At 39.9% G+C, this 24,165-nt stretch overlaps 1 protein-coding gene across 1 annotated transcript in view; it reads right to left on the bottom strand.

The window, feature by feature from the left end:
- Positions 1–19,208, bottom strand: part of LOC106881078 (cadherin-like and PC-esterase domain-containing protein 1) — a 171,514-nt gene extending 152,306 nt beyond the window's left edge. Inside the window, exon 1 of the mRNA XM_014931294.3 lies at positions 18,857–19,208. The gene's annotated coding sequence lies outside the window, so the exon portion shown is untranslated. The remainder of the gene's footprint in view (positions 1–18,856) is intronic.
- Positions 19,209–24,165: the final 4,957 nt, after the last annotated feature.

Raw genomic sequence — 24,165 nt, 5'->3', positions numbered from 1 at the left:
ATAGGTAACCTTAAACAAGATTTAGTGTTAAAAAAAGATAAAGAAATCGATGTCAACTCTAAGACGTATAAGAAGTAGATGAGTTTCATGGAGACGGCTGTTTTGATGATGGCTGTAACAATAGTGACAACGGGTGCTTCACAACATCGCTAAAACAAAATAAATAGAAATTGGTAAACCAAGCAATATATAAGCGTATATATGCATAGCTCATCGTAAATTGGTGGCAGATTGTCACTTGCAGTAGATTAACATGTCAATTTTAAATGTTATCTGCAACTCTGCGTTTCACAAGCTGTGAACAATATATCTGAAGCAACAGAAAGTTATTCCCATTTCTACAGTAGACAAGAGCAGTAAGTGTTTTGAGCTCAATCGTTACACTTTACACATAAATTTACACGCATCTTATGACAATCCTGCGAAATCTCATGGATTGCTAGCCGAGATGCCAAAGAAAGCTGACTAATTAGTTTATGGATTGTTAGAGAGTAGGATTTTAAAAAAGTGTGTGTGGTGGGGGGATGATGAGCTCCCATATTTTAAAAAATTGTTAGTTCTTTCGAAACAAAAGAAAACTGAATCAAGAATTCCAAGTTCAAAAGTAGCCATTGTGATAAATTGATAATGATGCAGGTATACAGACTATGATTTTAGATAAGTGGTCCGTAATAAATGCTTCACAGACAAACACAGATACATACACATATATCTACCTATAAGATATACGAGCAGACCAACTGACGAAGGCGCTTTTTATCAGTTCCAGTTCTTTTTCAGCAGTATCGGCCGCATGGAATTTATTCCTTCTTTTGTTGATCTCCAATTGTTTAAGAGAAACATTAAGTGCGCCGATCACACTACTCTCGGAGGTCCTATGAAAGCCGGGAGCACGGTTCCTTTCCCTCGAGAAATTCAATGAAAAAAATTCTATTTCTAAGCAGGGATGCATAATATAAAAACATTTGGGTTCATCTAGTCATGAGAGATTTACATTAAATTGTTGTTGGGGAATTATCTAGCACCCTCATGTAGGAAATACTATGAACCAAGTAAATTTATGGAAATTGAGTTTAAATGTGGGTCGTGTGGAAATTATTAACTTTTAACATATTTTCTGGACACTCAGTCAGAACGGTTAGAACTTGTATCGATGAGTTTTAAGCACATCTAACACATGCGCACACGCGTTTGACTTAATACTGAGAGTCAAGTTTCGCCCTACGGCTTATTCAACCTGACTAGCTGGGCAAACCGAGTAACTTGTATTTTACACACAACTTACATTGTGGGATGTTCCCATCACTGGTCATCGACTGGGGATGAGTACGATTACTTCAGCTTCTGATGGTATCGCTCCTGTCAGCGATGCCATAACTATTCATGCAATTTTAAAATCTCTGGGTTTTATGATCCACAGTGTAACTCACTTTTCTCCCTTTGCTCTCCGTGTAACTATCACAACGAACTTCAAGGTTTCGCTCGAGGTCAACCATTAAAGGGTTGCACATGTGCGTGTATGTGTTGTGTATGTGTGTGCAGGTCCGGCTCAAGGTACCAGCAACTTGGGCAGTTGCCCGGAGTGCCATGTGCTAGGGGGCGCAAAGGAGAGCGTGACAAAGACAAGAAAATTTCTACGACCTTCAGCTTGTACACGCCGAAGTTCAGCTTGGCCGGGGCGCCAACAACCCTAGGGTCGGCCCTGTATGTGTGTGTGTGTGTGTGTGTGTGTGTGTGTGTGTGTGTGTGTGTGTGTGTGCGTGTGTGTGCGCGCGCGCGCGCGTAGCACTAGCACTCTGTCGGTTACGACGACGAGCGTTCCAGTTGATCTGATCAACGGAACAACCTACTCGTGAGCACTCCACAGACACGTTACCATTAACATAGTTCTCAGAGAGAGAGAGAGAGAGAGAGAGAGAGAGAGAGAGATTCAGCGTTACACAGAATGTGACCAGGCTGGCCCTTTAAAATACAAGTACTACTCATTTTTTGAGGTTGAATGAACTGGAGCAACGTGAAATAAAGTGTCTTGCGCAAGGAAACAACGCAGAGCAGTGAATCGAACTTATGACGTTACGATCGTAAGCCGGATACCCTAACGACTAAGCTACGCGCTTTGCAGTGAGTGTATGAATGCGTATCCTACGCTAATTGTATTTTTTATCGTTATTCTTGCTTTAGCTTGCCTACGACGGGGCGCTGAAAAGTTCCTGGCTTTAAAGGTTAGGAGGCCCAAACTTCTGAGTTCTTTAACAGGGCTTAGAAAAACCGAAGGGCCGCTGCAATAGGTGTGTGAATCTGAGAGGGAAATATGTTCAATAAAATCATAATTAACTGTTCCTCCTGTATTTTCTTTTACTCAAAGCTAGAAACTTTTCAGCACCCCCTGGTATACTGGCGAAGTCCCTTCATCCTATGTTTGTCTTCTAAAGCTTTTGTGTAACTATCTTCAACCATAAAAACACCAATATGCTTTTGTTCATTCGTATATGCGTACTTGGTTTTGACTATATATCTAAGGTTATTATTCTCATATGATTGCGAGGATATCTATGTACGTGCGCATGTGTAAGTAAAGACTAAGAGAACATTCAACCGGAACTACAGGGTAAGTGATAACATTCTAATACCCACCTGGCAGTCTTGCTAATGTTCTTACCACCCTCTCTCTATAATCATGTTTTCATACAACGAAACATCTTCCCTCGGCACACACAGACGCATTTTTTCCTCTAGTCCACTGCGTAAAGTTATATATATATATACATACCCTTACATATATATACACACAGACACAGCCACACAAAACATAAATATACGCACAGAAAACACAAAACATGTGTAATTATATATTTACACACATACATACGTGTGTATATATATATGTATACTTACTCACACATATACTTATATACAAATACACGCACACCTATTGATATTCATTCACACACACACACACACACACACACACACACACACACACACACACACACACACACACACACACACACACACACGTGTATGTGTACCTGTGCGTGCGTTTGTGTGCGATAGAGATATAGATCCAACCATACTTAGCTTTCTTATCTTATATCTTATCAGACCTGAATTTATTGGAGTATATAAATATATTCACCCATAGAACATGTGTACTCTCTCTCTCTCACACACGCACGTGGTTGTGTGTATGTATGCATATATATATATATATATATATATATATATATATATATATATATATATATACGTGTGTGTGTGTATGTGTGTATGTGTGTGTGTGCGTGCGTGCACATGTGCTCCACTATAGACATCTCACCTCATCTAAAAACGAAGTATTTTTCACTGAATATGATCAATAAATAATTAAAAATTAATTAAAGCTATGACAACACTGTCTATGAGAAGGAAATAAAACGGAATGGGTGGGGGAAATCTCAAATGTATGTGCGCGTGTATAAACGTATTAGTCAAGTAAATACACGTTACACAATAACCATAAGCACTGCGCAGGCGTAGTGACACATTTTCCTGTGTATGTATGTGTGTGTGTGTGTGTGTGTGTGGGCGCATGTGTGAATGTGCGTACGTATAGTTGTTTGCGAGTGTTTGTGTTTCGGTAAGAAAATAGCTTCATGAGCATATTTCTGTTTCCTATTTGTTTGTTAAGGAGACTGACATCTCTCACACGAGATACATTTTCCATATAAACATAAAGTGTAAAATGCTTTCCTCACTCTAAAGGTTCTAATTCCAGTTAAACGATTGTATTGGGAAAGTTAAGAGTCAAAAGGAACGTAGTGTAAATGAATCCAAAGATCAAACCATCGGTCACACGACAGCTCAAGCAATGATTTTCAACTCTCTCATTACTCTTACTACATTGTATCCCAACCCACTTAAGACAAGTAAGCAAATGAGCGAATTCGTTAAAACGTTTCACAACGAATTGCAGTGTTTGTTCCTAGATTCTGTGCTTTGAGTCCAAATCTTACAGCGGTCAGCTTTATATTTTATTTTTGCATGATCGATAAATAAAGTATTAGTCTCTTTTTGGATTTTTGTCTGTCTTTCGAATCGCCGACATTATATGTGACTGTGATTTGACAGAACTAAGCCCTTATTGTAAAACTAAGAAACTTATAGTCGGTCGGTTAAACCTGTAAGGTACTCAGGTATAAGCTGAAGCGATTATCCTTTTAAAGAAAGGGGCCTGTAAAATTGACCAAGTACTTCAATGGCATATATTTTAACGACATTCGAATGATGAAAGAGATGATCGAACTTGAGGGAATTCGAAGTCAGATAATTAAAATAGTTAAGTATCGCAGTGTCCTATCAGTCAACTATCCACTTCTCTGATGATAAGAATTACATTTTTCAACTAGCAGAAAACGGCTCGGTTTGAAGGAGGTGACAAGCGATGCAAATATTTACATCGTACTTATTCTGAGGTTCCTCCAAAGTTTCCCTGGAGTTACGTTACTCGACAGGGTGCGTAGCTCGGAGATCAAGGAGTCTCTCGGTTGAGCTGCTACTTCTCTGCATTGAGAGTTCTCAGCTCCGATACTACGGACTTGTGATTAAGATGTCGCAGGATAGAATCACAAGACGGATTCTTGAAACCGAGCCAACCAGCAGCAGATCTAGGGGTAGGCCAAGAGCGAGATGATCGGATAACAACCATAATCTGAGTTAGTCGCGCTAGAGAATCAGCTGGAAAGTATAATGATAGTTGCTTCTGATAGGACTATATGGAGGAGATGTATTGATGGATGGAATTATTCTATCAACACTCGAAGGATTATGGGTAAAGTTGATCCCTACGGAATTTAAACTGAGAACGTGAACGGGTGTCACTAATTCTGCAAAATATTTGTCGAACCTTATAATTGTAATAATTTCAAAATTAGGCACAAGGGGCAGCAGTTTTGTGTGGAGAATGCTAGTCAATTACACTGACCCCAGTGATGAACTGCTATTTATTTTATCGGTCCCAAAAGGTAAAGTTGGCCTCGGTAGAATTTGAACTCAGAATGTAACAGAACGCAAAGAGCCGGCAGAGATGTCGCTGAGCAATTTTTTCCGACGCCCACATGATTCTACCAGCTCGCCGCCTTCATAACTATAATGAGATAAGATAAAGATCCTTCCCGAGTCATATAAACTACTACGGCCGATTTCCCGGTTTCCATGGCGTATATATACCCCACCTGGATGGGACGCCAGTCTGTTGCAGGGTTACTTATTTTTGCCAGCTGAGTGGACTGGAGCAAAGTGAACACGATGCGTCACCCGGTCCAGGAATCGAAGCCACGATCATGAGACCAACACCTAACCACTAGGCCAAGCACCTCCAGAATAACTACTACAGGCCTGAAATTTTGGGGGAGGAGACTAGTCGATTACATCACTAGTACTTAATTCATCGACCCCGAAAGGATGAAAGGCAAAGTCGACCTCGGCGGAATTTTAACTCAGAATGTGAAGACACGAAATACCGTTAAGCATTTCACCCAGCTCACCGCCTTATAATAATAATGATAATAATAATAATAATAATAATAATAATAATAATAATAATAATAATAATAATAATAATGATTTCAAATTGTTGCCACAAGGGCAGCTTGGGGGAGGGGATTAAGTCGATTACATCGACCCCAGTGTTTCACTGCTACTTAATTTATTGACCCCTAAAATATAATAATAATAATAATGACAGTTTTTTTTTACATTGGTACAAGGCTGTAAATCTATCGATTGAATCGCGTCCAGTGTATTACATGTACATACATTATCGATCACACAAGAATGAAAAGCAAAGGATTTCTCACATTGGCACTTCACCATAATTTATCGGAGAGTGACAGAGTCGATTGAATTTATTCTCTAGTCGATATATTAATTCCAGAGGAATGAAAGGCAATACTAACACGTTGACCTTGGCAGAATATGAATTCAGAAAGTAAAAGGTCATAACTAAATCTAATACCTACATCTGTCCGGATTGACAATGTTTCTGTACATAGTAATTTCCCTTCTCTTCAGGGAGCAGACCTGGGCAACGTTGAATTTTCAGTGGACAACCAATAGTTTTCCATGTAGCAAATTTTCCCTTTCCACTCCACTGATGCTGTGATTTATAAAATTTTTTATCTTTTTCTTGTTTTCAGTCATTAGACAATGGCCATGCTGGGGCATCGCCTTGAAGAATGTTAGTCAAACGAATCTACTAAAGAATTTTTTGTGTGTTACAAGCGTTGGGGTTTATTCGATAATAGGGGCTGGTTGATGGTTTTTGGTACCACTGACGTCGTAGGCGAACTCTAATGGCAAATACCCTGAACAAATATTGTAATGCATATTACTAATAGTAATAACAATTCTGCTAATCTACCGCCCTTCACTAATGGCTATCAGATTGCGCTACAAACAACGAATTACTCTACTTTTCAGGACTGCACGCTACTCGAAAATTGCAAATGTTAGAAACGTATTGAATCGTCAACTAATTAGATTGGGATGTGCAGAGGGACTGACTCTGCCCATCCACTCATATATATATATATATATATATATATATATATATATATATATATATATACACACACACACACACACACACACATATAGATATCTTTTTATTATAGCCACACAGGGCTAAATACAGAAAATGGACAAATTACAAAGTAGAGCTTTTCTTGGGAGGGGGGGGGGGATAATTTCGATCAAAAGGGATCGCGGAAAAAAAAAGGTGGGGATTTCGATCAAAAGGGATCACGGGAAGAAAAAAAAAACGTGGGGGGGGGGCGATCAATAGGGATCGTGTATCACAGTCGATGTAAAAAACGGGGAACAGATTAGGTTTATCCGTGGAGAGAAAAGCCTACGGAAAAGACCACGGTCACCTCAGGCTTTTTTTTTTTAAAGGTACATGAAAGTAAGTACCTTCTCTCTTTTTGTCTCTTTTTGTTACAAGTCTATGCTTAAAATGGTGTCGTCTTTCATTCTTACCATTCTTGCCACATTTACCCATTTTTTATTGAAACTTTCATTCGACAACACTTTCCTCTCTATCCTCATCCTCCTTTTCAAGTGGTACTTCAAAAAGTTGACGAGGGACTGACCAGAGAGGAAAGTGTTTGTTTGTAGACCTTTCAAACGCGTCCACCACACGCATTCTTTTGCCATAGCTATCAGTGTTACACAAACCGTTTTTCCTTCCCGTTTAAAGGAAGGTGGCGGAACAATATTCACGATAGACTCGGCTGATAAGTGGGCTCGTCCCACACGCGACAACAGCCGTTCGACGAAGGTCCACAGCTCTGAAATATCTGGACACTGCACGAGTGCGTGCAGAACGGTTTCGTCGCTCTGACCGCATCTCGGGCAGGTTGGTCCGGTGGTTTTCTAACCGTGTCTGTAGATCTTCTCTCGAACTGGTAGTGCGTCTCGATAGCATTGCCAAGCCAGGGATCTCTGGAAATTATCCATAGGCCCTGGCCCGAACGTCGTCTTGAAAAGGCGGGTTAGGAATTTCTCGTCGACACCCAGGTTTTCCCCGAGAGTGTTGTCAGACCTCCCCTCCACTAGTCCTCTATAGAACGCATTGGTCGTTTGGAAGTTGCACAAATTTGATCCCGGACGGCAGAGCTGTTGTAGAGCTTGGCGACACTCGCGGTGCCAATCGCCCAGTTTCGGTCTCTTCCTGATCCATGTTTGCAGTTCGGTGAGTGAGACGAACTGCGGGAAGGCGTGCCTCACAAACGGCGCCCACACCTGTTCACCGTCGTCAATGAAGTTCCAGAGATGCCGCAGTCTCAGCGCATGTCTGCGCATCATTAACCACGGCATCCCCAGTCCTCCACGTAACGGTTGTTGACAGCAAATGGATCGCCTCACCATCGGAACGCCACCCTTCCACAGAAAGCGGAAAAGTATGCGTTCTAGTTTCGTGATGGTGGCATCGGGACAAGGCACGACGGTCAGGCGGTAATCGTTGACTGATGCGATATACACATTAGCCACCTCCGCCCTGCCTTTTAGAGATAACTTTCTCTCAGCCCATGTTTGGCTGAGTTTGATCACTCTACTGGTGATCTCGTCCTAGTTCTTATCCATTTGGAGGTCCGGACTGAACCAGACCCCGAGCAGTTTAACCGGTCCGTCCATCCAGCGTCCCACTACGGAGTCACTGTTGGACGGTATGGGCTTGCTTCTCCAGGTGCCGAGTAACAAACCCACTGACTTTTCCGGGTTAATTTTTGCTCCTGTCACCGTTACGTATTCTTTAAGTGTCTCGCCTAGCATCTCGACGTGCTTTTCGCTCGACACTATGACGGTGACATCGTCCGCATATGCAGACACGCTCATCCCGCAACCCAGCTCTCGTGGGATACCCCTCAGTGTCGCCAGCTTCCGCAGTAGTGGTTCGAGCGTCAATACATACAGAAGCGCCGACAGGGGACATCCCTGACGGACCGAACGCGTGATGTCGAACGGTTTTGACAGGTCACCGTTTACCCGAATTACCGATCGGATGCCGCTATACAAGGCAGCGATCCAACCACGGAAGACGGGACCAAAGCCAGCTGCCCTGAGGACGGCCGCCAGGTATCGATGGTCGACCCTATCGAAGGCTTTAGATTGATCTAAATTGATCAGCGCCCCACCCATGCCAGGATCCTTAACTACCCTGTCCATGATGTAGCGCATGAGGTGGAGGTTGTCATGGATGCTTCTGCCCGGCACGGCGCATGTTTGCGCCCTGTCGACCAGTTTATCGATGACAAGCGCCAACCTCTCGGCTGTTACTTTGGCCAAAATTTTCAAATCTGCGTTGAGCAGAGTGATGGGCCTGAAATTATCTATAAAATTCCCCTTGTTTGGGTCTTTCTTCAGCAATGTCACTGCACCTCGGCTCACGAAACCGGGAATTCTCCCGTTTTGTTGCCAGTTGCAGTAGACTGATGCCAAGAGGTCGCCAAACAAGTCTGGCATTTCACAATACAGCTCGTAGGGTAGACCATCCAATCCAGGCGACTTATCCCTCGCGCAGCCCGCCATAGCATCCCTTACTTCAGCAGCTGTGATTGGACCTTCACAACACTCTGCCTCTCCCGCCGAGAGCCGCGGCAGGCCGGTCAGGTAGGCAGTGAAGTCCATCCTGCGTTCCGACCCACCGCTCGCACCGAACAGTCGAGCAAAGTGCTGTTGAAAGGCCCCACACATCCTTTCGGGTTCGAGTAAACTACATCCCTGTTCATCGATTAGAGACCGAATGGTGGCTCTGTTACCGCGTTGCGCCTCCGCCACCCGGGCTTCTCGCGCAGCTTCGATCCCTTCGTTCCTTAAGGCACGCATTTTAGCTCTGACGACGCAACCTTCGTGTTTGGCGTTGAGGTGTTGGTCGAGGGCCATCCTCGCAGCCAAAACGTTGGTTGCGCTGCCAGTTGTAAGTGCCTCTTCTAGTTTCTTAACTAAGTCTCCCTCTACTCTATTTCGATTTATCGCTAGTTCTTTACTAAACCTAATAGATTCCGATTTAATTGCCATTTTCAGGGCAAACCACCAGCGGTTGTTAACGATGGCTCCTGTTAACGCCCTCTTAATTAATTCGCTAATCCGGTTCCTGTAAACCTGCCGCGCTAAGAGCGAAGCGTTCAGTTTCCAGTAACCGGGACCCTGCCTATGTGTCTTATCTAAGTCGAGCGTACACGTCACAAACTTGTGATCTGTGTAGCTGACTATTTTAAATTGTGGACATCCTACACTATCTCTATCCGCTGTCCTACATAGAACTCTATCTAGATACGATCTCGACGATCCGACGCGGTTTGTCCAAAGCACCGCGGTACCACCACCACCCATGTTTGGCAGACAGGGAGAAAAATAAATGTCGAAATGTCCGCCAAACATGGACTTGAGGGCCCGCGGGTTACTGAGTCTGGTTTCTAGCTATGATTTCGTCCGTCTTTACGTTCTGAGTTCAAATTCTGCCAGGTCTACTTTGCCTTTCCTGCTTTTGAAGTCGATAAAATAAGTACCAGTTGAACACTGGGGTCGATATAACCAATTTACCCCGAAATTGCTGGTCTTGTACCAAAATTTGAAACCATTATTTGCATAGGAGTAGGTAGTCTTTATCTTGAACGGCAAGAGGTGGTGAGGCCCCAAACTGAACCGCTACAGCTGGTGAGGTTCCAACTCCTGGGTTCAAATGTTTTGGAGAGTATAGAGTTAATCCTTAGTCACTACAATTCCCAGGTTTGCCCTGACGCAGGTTGATAGAACCTCTTAAGTTATGGGTCAAATAGCAGAAGATTCTAAAGCATACAGAACATATAGGAGAGCTAACCCTAGATATGTATCACAGGCCCACCTATGTGGGGAATATACTGTGGCTTGAGAGAGCAGGAGACTAACAGAGCAAACCATGATTAATTCGGCAGAAGGCAACAAGGAATCACTATTATATGTTTCCCTAGAAAAATCAATGAATCATCAAACTTTGATGTGGTCGTCCAAGATTGCTGACACCTGAAAGCATAGCACGTGAGGAGAGATAGATATATATATATATATATATATATATATATATATATATATATATATATATATATAGAGAGAGAGAGAGAGAGAGAGAGAGAGAGAGAGATAGAGAGAGACAGAGACAGAGAGACAGAGAGACAGACAGACTAACAGAGAGACAGACAGAGACAGACAGACAGACAGACAGACAGACAGACAGACAAGTGGGCTGTTAGCAGTAACAAAAAGTAGCTTATTAATGCACATGAGAAAGAGTGGAAGGACATAACAAATCGTTGGAGTATTTCAAAATTGATAGAGCGCAGGTTACAGAGAACCACACCACCGCACGATTGAATGATGCGATCTCAAGAATCTTCCGATCTAAGATCAGAGAGCCGAATGAAGCCCACAGGCGGGGAGTTAAGATAAGAAATATGCCAGACGCTATCGAATGCTTTATTAATGTCAATTGCAAGAAGGATATTGTCACCGTATTTCTAAGATCTGGGGACCACTGGTACATGATTTAGAAGAGCAGGTCCGCCGATTAGGTTTTACATAAACCGAACATAGGTGAGGCGAGGACACAAGATGTAGCAGAATGCGATTGTTAACGGTTGTCTTTATCAATTTGAAGATGACAGAAGTGAAATTGATAGATGGCAGACAAATGGATTACTCTTCTTGAGAGTAGGATTGTGACATGTTTTGAAAGATCGGGATAGACCCTTAGATTGGGAGAGAAAAGGAGAGAAAGAGCTTGACAAAGATGGAGTAGCGGTTAGCTCTGAGTGCAATATATGAGAGTAACAGAAGAGACGTTACACACACACACACGCACGCGCGCGCGCACGTGTGGCGAAATTATCTGCTCAAGGAAATCAGAAGTTCAAACTCGCTACTGGCGAAACTTTCCGTTTTTCATCGCCCCAGTTTATCTAAGCGTATGATAGATTTGCCAGAACATTTGAAAGTTGTTCTCAACCAAACTCTACCATTTAATCTCGGTCTAACTAGCCATGCTGTCTTACTGGGTTCACCCCCTCCCACTTCTGATTACTGGCCGTCAAATCAAATCCATTATGCACTATTAAGAGAGAGCCCCTAAAGCTGTTAGAAATAGCAATCAAATCTTCCTCAAATCACTACACCCAACTTCCTTTTTAAAAAAGCTCAAACTAAAAGGCACATTGGAGGCATAGAAACAATGTCTGAATCAAATACGATGATGATCACAACAGGAACTCATTTTGATAATTGAACTGTTTAATCAGAATATTGATATTGCCATCGACAACAACTGACAGTCATATTAAATCTGTTATGCATAAAACAGCTTCCACCAGGTGAAAAGGTCAGCGTGTGAAGCCCTATGTGGTTGTGCGACCTGCTACAAATAGCAGGACATCATGGAAATGTGTTTCTAAGTACACTTTGCCTAAAAATAAAATAGAATAATCAAAGTTGAGGCAACTTTGAATTTTCGATGGTTTAGTGACTTTATCCGAATGGGAAGACAAAAATGTTGTTTATCATGCAGTTTTGCAATAAGTTCCAAGTAGACAGATTATATCATTGTTTTGAAAAAAATTGTTCATTGCTTGAAAAATATTGTTCAAGTTTAATAAAATTTAATATGTACTCAATGCATGAAGTGTCATTGTTGGGCCCAAGGCCCGATGAAGAGCCCTCAACAGGAGCTAGCTTAAAAGCCGCTCGTACACACATGTACACGTTTAGCAATCATTCGTAAGTGAATATGATCTGAGCAAAGTGTTTTATGTATTTGATGACTGGTTTATGGAACTAATTCCAATTCGATTTTAAGTAATTCAATTCAGAACGATGTGAAATGAAGGTCACTCAACGCAAAAGTACCAATTCCCGTAGGGCGATTTATTGGCGCAAACATAAGGACGTCGCAGCAGCTGTCTTGCGAGATTTGTTCTGGTTCTTTATGTTCTGTGTTCAAATCCCACCATGGTTTATATGGGGTTTTGACTTAATCCACTGCTTGGTTTAACACCACACCACCTTTCACGTTTAGTGGCTTTAGCGGGGAAGTTCATACTGTTGCACGGTTTTGTGCAAAGTCTCTAGAGTAGAGATAATCCCCCCCCCCCCTTCCCACCAATTTTTGTAGTCTCGACGCCCTGGAAGGGTTACGGGTACTACCTTCCCTGGTGATTATATATATATATATATATATATATATATATATATATATATATATATATATATATATATATGAAAGTAAATTCGAAGTTTCTTCTGTTCAATCCTTCTGTTTAGTAGATATTCATTTAGATTTCACGTATACACATTCGCATACATGCACACACACACATGCGCATACACTCAAACGCGGATACATACACGTTTACATATATGCATCCTCTCACATACATACACGAATACGCATGCACACACACATACGCAGAGAGAGAAAGAGAGAGAGAAAGAGAGGGAGGGAGAGAGGGAGAGAGACCGTGAATGTGACAGACATGAGTATTTCTTCATTATAATGAAAGTGGGCGGCGAACTGGCAGAATCGTTAGCACGCTGGACGAAATGCTTAGCGGTATTTCGCACGTCACTACATTCTGAGTTCAAATTCCGCCGAGGTCGACTTTGCTTTCGGTGTAATCGACTTTGCTTTCGATGTAATCGACTTGCTCCCGCCTCCAGAATTCAGGCATTGTGCCTATAGCAGAAAGGATTATAACGAAAGTATCGTGGTTTAGTGCAATGAGCATCACGATCGCCTGGCAAGCGATATATTGGTGGTTCGGCTACAGTTATGGGATCCGATATATTTTTGCTACTATGCCATGCCTGTAAATGTCTTACATTTTGTCGACCCGAGGCTATAGTAGAAGACACTTGCCCAAGGTACCACGCTGTGGGACTGAACCCGGAACATGTGGTTGGGAAGCAAGCTTCTTATTACACACCCATATAAATATCTACATTATTCAGAGAGACATACGCATGCTTGTATAAATGTGTGACGCATGTATGCACGTATGAGTGTATATAGCTGACGTTTTAGTTTCTAAACTAGACTCAATATGTTCTCTCTCTAGGCGGCGAGCTGGTAGAAATGTTAGTACGACGGGCGAAATGCTTAGCGGTATTTCGTGTCTTTACATTCTGAGTTCAAATTCCGCCGAGGTCGACTTTGCCTTTCATCCTTTCGGGGTCGATAAATTAAGTATGAGTTGCGTACTGGGATCGATCTAACCGACTGGCCCCCTCCACCAAAATTTCGGGCCTTATGCCTAGAGTAGAAAAGAATATATTCTCTCTCTTTTTAAATTATTCTCTTACAAGTCATTCAGTTACTCAAAACAGAAACAGTGAAATATCTTTTCTACTGTAGCCACAAGAGGTAAAATTTTGATGGAAGGGGCTAGACGATTACATCGACCCTAGTACATGACTGGTACTTATTTTATCGACCCTAAAAGGATGAAAATCGTAGTCGACCTCGGCGGAATTTGAACTCAGTACATAAAGACGGATGAAGTGCTGCTATGCATTTTGTTCGGCTTGCTAACGATTCAACCACCTCGCCGTCTTTACTCAATGAAATACCAAAACATATTGCATATGTGTGATTGTGAGTATGTTATGCCCAGATACGCACAAACGTATGCCCAGATACGTACAAACGTATGTGTGCATGCACACACACACGCACACACACACACACACACACACACACACACACACACACAAACACACACAAAGTTAATGTTTGTTTTTATGTCAAAGTTATATATAAAAACAATTTAAGCTGAAGATTTAATCAGTACTATTAAAGTTTCCCTTGTAAAAGTGTAGCATATATACATGTGTGTGTGTGTATGTGTGTGTATGTGTGTGTGTGTGCGCGCTTGTGTGCGCGCGTGTATGTACAATGAGGGGTGGATGGGAGAGGGGCATAATCAAAAAAGGTATGCAAGGCCAGGGAAAATAATTAAACAGACATTCACCAAAATAGAAAGAGAATATGTGCGCCCGTCCACGTGTATCTGTGAGTGTGTGTGTGTGTGTGTGTGTGTGTGTGTGTGTGTGTGTGTGTGTGTGTGCGTGTGTGCGTATGTGTGCGTGTGTGTGCGTGCGCGCATGGATAGATATATATATATATATATATATATATATATATATATATATATATATATATATATATAAAAGATCAACCGTGATTGATATTCAATACTATACATTTCGGATAATATCTATATTTACACACCCACACACACACACACACACACACACACATAAACGCACACACGCGCACACACAATGGCTGTGTGCGGTTCGGTCGTTCAGTTCCATGGAAAACTTGAGTAAGTTTCTTTTGCTATAGCCTCGTGTCGACCAATGTCTTCTGAGTGAATTTGGTAGATGGAAACTGTGTGGAACCCCCGCAGTGTGTATATGTATATGCGAGCGTGTGTATGTGTGCGCGCACACGTGCGTGGTTTTTTTTTTGTTTCTTTCCTCGTTTGACAAGTGTTGGTTTCTTTACGTTCCTGTAATTTAACGGTTCAGCAAAACACTGATAGAATAAGTACTGGGAATCGATTTGCTTAACTGAACCCGCCAAAGCGATGCCCCAGTATGGTCGCAGTCCAAGAAGTGAAACAAATGAAAAATAATACATATATGTAGGTACATTATATATATATATATATATATATATATATATATATATCAATTTAGATTCAAAGTGAATATGGTACTTATGTTTAGGTTCCAGAATTAAGTATGGTCTTATCCATACGATTCCAAAATAAGGTGATTAAAATCAAAATAAGCAACAAGGATATCCAAAGTTAATGCAGTACGATCGTTTCATGCAAATCTGTTTATTTAAGCAATGTGAACATTACATTAAAGAAACACTCACAGATATGTATACACATTTAATGTAATGTTCACATTGCTTAAATAAATGGAGTCGCATGAAACGATCGTACTGCATCAACTTTCGATATCCTTGTTGCTTATTTTGATTATATATATATATATATATACATATATATATATATATATATATAATTTGCGTAGAGGATAAGTTAACCTCATAAATGGATGGTTGCATCCAAAGAAATATTGGTTTTATACCTAGTAATTTTGAGAAATGTATTAAGAATAAAGTTCATGTTCAGTTAAATGAAGGAAAGAAAACGGAGAGTTAAGATAATAGTAATTATTTATCATTAAAAATTGGTAATTTTTACTTCTTACAACCGTTTCCATTAGTGCTCAATAAGTAAATTACAAATTTATGCTTCAAATTTGTATTCATATGTTATGAACATAATATCATCAGAGAAAGATATACATTAAGGTATTATATGTGGACCCTTCCGTTCGTGCAAGCAGACTAAATAAGGAGTTATTATTTTTTATTGTTATGTTTGGGTGAAGGATTAACAGATCAGTTAGAATATAAAGGATAATAAGGTAAAGTAAAGAGTAAAATAGAATAAAATAAAAGAGTAAATAAAGTAAAAATGGAAATAAAATAAAATGAAGAAAATTTAAAATAAATGATATAAATATAAAATAAGTAAATAACAGAAGTAAAATATCCAATTATGAGATATATATATATATATATATATATAAATGTGTAAATGCATATACATTCATATATTACATATATATATATATCTTTTATCCTTTTATTTGTTTCAGTCATTTGACTGCGGCCATGCTGGAGCACCGCCTTGAATTTTTTAGTCAGTACTTTTTGTTTTAAAGCTTGGTACTCTACCGGTCTCTCTTGTCGAAGCGCTCAGTTACGGGGACGTAAACACACCAATACCGGTTGTCAAGCAGTGGTGGGGGACAAACAGACACGAAGACACACATACACATAGATATACATATATACATATATACGACGGGCTTCTTTCAGTTTCCATCTCTCAATTCCACTCACAAGGTCTTGGTCGACACAAGGCTATAGTAGAGGACACTTGCCCAAGGTGTCACGATGCGGGACTGAAACCTGAACTTGGTTGCGAAGCAAGCTTCGTGTGCGCGCGCGCGCGCGCGCGCGCGTGTGTGTGTGTGTGTGTGTGTGAGGCATACACACAGTGCTGAGCAAGAAACTTTCGTACCTTGTCACTTATGTAGCTTTACAGCTAAATGAAAATATATATTTACTCTTTACTGTTGACTTTCGTGTTTCTACTACCAGGCGCAGGCGTGGCTGTGTGGTAAGAAGCTTGCTTCCCAACCACATGGTTCCGGGTTCAGTCCCACTGCATGGCACCTTGGGCGAGTGTCTTCTACTATAGCCTCGGGTCGACCAAAGCCTTGTGAGTGGATTTGGTAAGCAGAAGCCCGTCGTATATATATATATATATATATAAATTCAAAAAAGGGATAAAACTCTTTTACAAGAATTTTATCAAGAAGCCAGTGTGTAAAAAAAAAATTCATAAGGGAAATTTCTATTCCCAAGAATATAATTATTCGTTTATATTTATATAAAGGGCATTATTACAGAAAATAATAACGCCACACAGTGGACTTCCTCGCATAAGGTACTAAATGTGGTTATTTTGAGAAGTCCACTGTGTGGCGTTATTATTTTTCTGTAATAATGCCCTTTATATAAATATAAATATATATATATATATATATATATATATATATATATATATATATATATATATATTGGGTTAATGCATAATTATTGCGGCTTTTATTCGACAAAAACAATAACAATATTTAACAGAAACATCTTTAAATGACGGTCTGATCGTCTGCCAAGCAAATGGGAAGCAGTAATTGAAGTTGATGGTGAATATGGTCCGGAATAATCATTTAAAGATGTTTTTGTTACATGTTGTTATTGTTTTTGTTGAATAAAATTTGTTGAAAAAAAGCCGCAATAATTATATATATATGTTTGTCTATCTGTATTTATTCCCCCACCATCGCTTCACAACCAATGTTGGTGTGTTTACGTCCCCGTAACTTAGCAGTTCGGCAAAAGGGGCCGATAGAATAAGTACTAGGCTTACAAAGAATAAATCGTGGGGTTGATTTGTTCGACTAAAGGCAGTGCTCCAGCATGGCCGCAGTCAAATGACTAGAAGAAATAAAAGAAAAGAATAAACCTATATATCTTATTCATAGGATAAATGATAAGTTTTCTTCCTTGAATCCTATAGACTCATAAGGGTCGGTTTCTCAGTTTCTATAGCGTATAAAATTCCCCATCTGGACGGAACACCTGTCTGTCACAGGATGACTCATTTTTGCCAGCTGAGTGGACTGGAACAATGTGAAATGAAGTGTTTAGCTCAAAGAACACAACGCGTCACCTGGTCTAGGAATCGAAACCACAATCCTACGATAAGTCAAACACTTTAACCACTGAGCCGCATGCCTCCACATAAACATACACTTATATACGCGAGCGCACATATACACACACACACATACGCATATACACATACACTCACAGATATGTATACACATATACAGATATGTATACACACATATATACACAAACACACCTATATATATATACATATATACATACACATATATATATACACACATATATATATATATATATACACACACACATATATATATATATATACACACCTATATATTTATATATATATATACACACCTATATATATATATATATATATATATATACACATCTATATATTTATATACACACACATCTATATATTTATATATACACACACACACCTTTATATATATATATATATATATATATATATATATATATATATATATATATATATATATATACATCTATCTATCTATATGTACACACACACATACCTATATATATTTACACACATACACACACACACCTATACACGCACACACCTATACACACGTACCTATACACACGCATCCCTATATATAGGTGCGTTTGTGTATTTTGCATGTATATATGAATATGCATATTAATATAGAAACACAGTTTTATTTGTATGTATGCGCGTGTGTGCATGAGTGAGAGAACGAGAGCATGCGCTCGTGCATGAAACATTAAATGAATGAACAGATCCGATGATGGAACGAAGAAATGAATGAATGCAACATTATATGTATATCGGTGGTTTGATATGAGACTGTAGAAAGTAGACAAGAAAATACACCATAGAAAGAAACACAACTTGTAAACAGAGCAATATATAGAAAAAAAGAAAAGAAAAACAAAACAAACAGTCAGTACTAAAATAATGAAACCAATAAACATTAATAATTACTATTAATTAATAAAGAATTATTAATAATATCTTACATGAAATTGTTTCTTCGTTTTACGTTGACTAAGCTTAGTCCCAATTGTCGAAGTTTATACAACTTGTATGTCGTTCTCCTGTCACTTATAACTGACACACTGAGAGGAACTTGTTAGCGAAAAACTCTGCCAAGCTCCTCTTGGTATTGTTTTATTGATATTTTTGTATTTCTACATCCTTTTTTATTTGTTTGTTGCTGCTTGCTGCTATTTTTTTTATTCTTTATTTCTTTTTTTCTCTCTCTCTCTCTTTTCACTTGTTTTTCGTCTTTACCTCGCAACTACCAACCATTTCCAGCACCACCATCGTTGCCGCTACTCCAACGACTACTACTACTACTACTACTACTACTACTACTACTACTACTACTACTGTTACTCTGCTACCACCGCCATCTCCGTCACTGACACCATCGCAGCAATCACTACCATTACCGCTACCACCTCATATTATTATTATTATTATTATTATTTATTATTATTTTTTTTTTATGTTCTAAAGCGTATAAGAGTCAGCTTCCCGCTGCCTTCTACCCCTGTAGGTGTTTCCGTAGCGATGGTGTCTGTATGTCTGTCTGTCAGCCAGCCGAAGCAAACCACGTGCAGAGGAGAGATGGATAGATAGATAGTGAGAGAGAGAGAAAGAGAGAGAGGCATAAAAAGAGATATCGGGAGAGTGTGAGAGGTGATGATGAAGATGATGTTGGTTGTATAGAAAGTGGAGAAGGGGCAGATTAAAAGTAAATATACTAAACCAAGCATAAAATACATTAAGAGAAGGCAAAAAGAAAAACAGAAATAAGAAAAGAAGATGCGTGGATTCTTGATCGAAATCATTAAAAAAAATTAGTTGCTGCTGCTGCTACTACTACTATTACTACAACTACTACTTCTACTACTACTACAGAAATACAACATGAAGAATAAACAAACGTATAAACAAACTATATAACGCTACCCCCTAATGGATTAACGTAACAAATTAGCTAAGTGTTTAGGATATGAGATTGACACTTGCCATACCCCAATTCCTTCATACCGCATAAAGCAAGAGGGGAGCTTCACTTGAGTCAAACGAGCAAGGTGGTGGTAAAAGAGAGGGGCTTAGTGCGCCGGTTTCGATTCTTGCTTCAAGTCAATCCCACTTTCACCTACCTTTGTTTTTTTTTTGTTTTTTTTTAAGAATTTAATTTTATAAGCTAGCAGGATCGATATTAGCATTGGAAAACATGTTAACGTTCTACGTTCTGAGTTCAAAACCCGTCAAGTTCAACTTTACTTTTCATTGGTTCGGGGAACAATAAAATAAGTACTTGTCAAGTACTGGGTTCGATTTATTCAACTTGTTCCCTGCCCTCAAATTAGAAAGAATTATTATTAGCCGGATCGTTAGTACGCTGGACAAAATAAAGGCGGTGAGTTGGAAGAATAGTTTGCGCGCGGGACAAAATGCTTAGCAACATTTCTATCGACTCTTTATGTTCCAAGCTCAAATTCCACCGATGTTGACTTTGCCTTTCATCCTTTCGGGATCGATAAATTAAGTACCTGTTGAGTATTGGGGTCGATGTGATCGACTATCCTCCTCCCCAGAAAATCAGGGTCTTGTGCCTATAGTAGAAAGGATTATTATTATCATTACTTTTCCTGGGACAAGAGGGACAAAGTGATCAAATTATGTTCGGGTCAGTAGTCCGGGACTCTCCCAGAGGCACCTAAAGACCAAGTAAGTGGTTCTGGCCAGGTGTTGGTTAACTTCTTTAGTTACCACCTCAGGAGTAAGATCAGGCTAGAGAAGGGGTGCCTGTCACGAGAGAGATTCATGAGAAGGTAGAAGCCTGTGGCGAGAAAGCTGGGAGTATCTGACTCCAGGTAAGTGAAAGCCAGAAAAGGGAGGAACAAGCAAGGGGTCCACCCTGGTGGTCGGATGTCTGTCCTTCAAAGCAGCCATTACAAATCGTAATGAGCAACGCCGAATAAGAAAACTAGTAATATATTAATTATACTTTTGTATTATATTTTTGTATTTAATCGCTAAATAGCAGCTACTACACCCTTTATGTTTGTCTGTCCTTGCTCGTCTTCTCTTTGTAATGCCTTCATGGCAAATCGTTAATGAAATAAAGTGGTTGCGAAAACCTCAATTCAAAGGCCAGGCAGGTGGCAATGTTCTATCGGACGAAGTTGTTCAGCGTGCCTTCCTTATCTTATCCGCCCTCTACAAAAATCGAACTCGGTACACATAGCAACATTACGTCACAATTACTGTACCTAACTGATCCAGCTTTCTATAATACCATATCGAAATAAGTCAAAACGGAAACGGATCCCATAAGATTCAAATGTTCACTGGACAAATTTCTTCAAAAAATCCCGGACCAACCTTCCACACCCGGATATGTCTCCAACAATAACTCTTTGTTAGAGTGGGCCATGGTGCCCCATATATGACTAAAAGACTTCACCAGCTGGTGCTATTAAGTTAGACATGGCCTATACTGGCCAAAAACTACACAATACACACACACATAGATACCTTTTTTTCTTGTTTTACTTATTTCAGTCATTAGACTGGGGCCATGCTGCGGCAGGCTGTGTGGTAAGAAGCTGGCTTCCCAACGACATAGTTCTGGATTCAGTCCCACTGCATGGCACCTTGGGCGAGTGTCTTCTACTATAGCCTCGGGCCGACCAAAGCCTTGTGAGTGGATTTAGTCGAAAGAAACTGAAAGAAGACTGTCGTATCTATCTATCTATCTAGCTAGCTAGCTAGCTAGCTAGTTAGCTTATGTATATGTGTGTGTGTGTGTGTGTGTGTGTGTGTGTGCGTGCGTGTGTTTATGTGTGCGTGCGTGTGTTTATGTGTGTGTGTATTCTTTTATTTTTTTATTTGTTTCATGTCATTTGACTGCGGCCGTGCTGGAGTACCGCCTTTAGCCGAACAAATCGACCCCACGACTTATTCTTTGTAAGCCTAGTACTTATTCTATCGGTCTCTTTTGCAGAATCGCTAAGTTATGGAGACGTAAACACCCTAACATCGGTTGTCACCCTAACATCGGTTGGGGTGGGGGAACAAACACAGACACACAAACATACACACATATGTTCATTCCCACTGCGTGGCACCTTGGGCAAGTGTCTTCTACTATAGCCTCAGGCCGACCAAAGACTTATGAGTGGATTTAGTAGATGGAATCTGAAGAAGTCTTCGTGTATGTGTATATATATATATATATATATATATATATATATATATATATATATATATATATATATATATATACGACAGGCTTCTTTAAGTTTCCGTCTACCAAATAATAGCCCGAGGCTGTAGTAGAAAACAGTTGCCCAAGGTGCCACGTAGTGGGACTGAATCCAGAACCATGTGGTTGATAAGCAAGCTTCTTACCACACAGCCACGCCTGCACACACACACACACACACACACACACACACACACACACACATACATATACTTACACACTTATATACATAGATATGTATGTGTATATATAATATATATATATATACACACACACACATACATACATACATACATACATTCGAGAGGTTCTGTCGCTGGCTTGTTGAATAAATGCTTTTTAACTTTGGCATATAAATATCACAATATACCTATTGCTAAATATGCCTTGTACCTAATCACAAATGAGATCAATATTGATTTCTAGCTGTTCCACAAGGTCACACACACAATCGTTGGGAGTTGAAAGGCGTACAGTCGATTTCAATCGACCCCGCTACCGCCGCCACCGCCGCCTCCGCCGCTGCCGCCGCTGCCGACGACACATCATTTTAATGACACCGAATGGATGAAAAATAAAAACTGAAGCTGATGAAATCTGAACGTAGAACAAACAGAATGGTAGAGTAACTAAATACCATAAAGATAAAATCCGGTTCTCGAGTAATCTGTTAAGGGTCATAATCCCGAATATCAGCTTTTCCCACTCCTCACGACATCTGAACTCGTTGAACACCCAACAGACACTGACATAACTACACTTTAGTGACCCCTTTCCCTACCCCCACTTTCTCCAGCTTTGTTTCCTTATAATTCTCTTAATTATGCATATTTTATCTCTTTTATCGTTTTCTTGTTTCAGTCATTGAACTGCGGCCATGCTGGGGCACCGCCTTGAAGGGTATTTAATCGAATGAATCGACAACAGTACATTTTTTTTTATCCCGGTACTTATTCTATCGATATCTTTGGCTGAACCGCTAAGATATGGAGACAGCGGAAACTAACACCGGTTGTCAAGCGGTGTTGGGGGACAAACACATACACAATACACACACACATAGATATCTTTTTTTGTCTAGTTTTACTTGTTTCAGTCAATAGATTGGGGCCATGCTGGGGCAGGCTGTGTGGTAGGAAGTTTGCTTCACAACCACATGGTTCCGGGTTCAGTCTCACAGCGTCCGATAGAATAAGTACTAGGTTTAAAAAGCAAGTCTTAGAGTCATTTGTTTGAATGCGGTACTCCAGCATGGTCGCAGTCAGATGACCGAAACAAGTAAAAGAATAAAAGAATATATATATATATATATATATATATATATATATATATATATATATATATATATATATATATATATATATATATATATATATATATATATATATATATATATATATATATATATATATATATATATATATATATATATATATATATATATATATATATATATATATATATATACGATGGGCTTTTTTCAGTTTCCGTCTACTATATCCACTCACAAGGCTTTGATCGGCCCAGGGCTATACTAGGAGGGGCTGAACCCGGATACATGTAGTTGGGAAGCAATCTTCTTATCACACTGTCATGGTTTTATTACTGAAATGTTGCAGAGAGCTTAGCAGACTGGTGCAACGTTAAATGAAGTGCTTTGCTCAAAAGAAACAACGTACCACCCGGTCCAGGACTAGAACCTACGGCCTTGTGATCGCGAGCCCCAAACCATACCTACTAGATTACACATCTCATTGCTCAACATAAGGATTTCAAATAAAAGGGAATGAGACACATTCAGATTATTCTCGGTCTTTGTTAAAGTAGGCTGTAATCGGAATATTTTTTTTTCATATTATCATGTTGATAATGCAGTAAACATAGCTGCCTGCGCGCGTGCGTGCGTGCGTGCGTGCGTGCGTGTGTGTGTGTGTGTGTGTGTGATTGTGTGTGCGTGTGCGCACCCACAGAGATCATGTAAAAGTTATGAAATGCTTAACTTAATATGAACTTCTTTGTTTTTCTATTTACAAAAAATTCATT

Source organism: Octopus bimaculoides, chromosome 2, assembly GCF_046866305.1.
Source record: "Octopus bimaculoides isolate indiv1 chromosome 2, ASM4686630v1, whole genome shotgun sequence".
Lineage (NCBI taxonomy): Eukaryota > Metazoa > Mollusca > Cephalopoda > Octopoda > Octopodidae > Octopus > Octopus bimaculoides.
The sequence above is the reverse complement of the archived record's forward strand: the minus strand, read 5'-3'. Positions and strand labels throughout refer to the sequence as shown.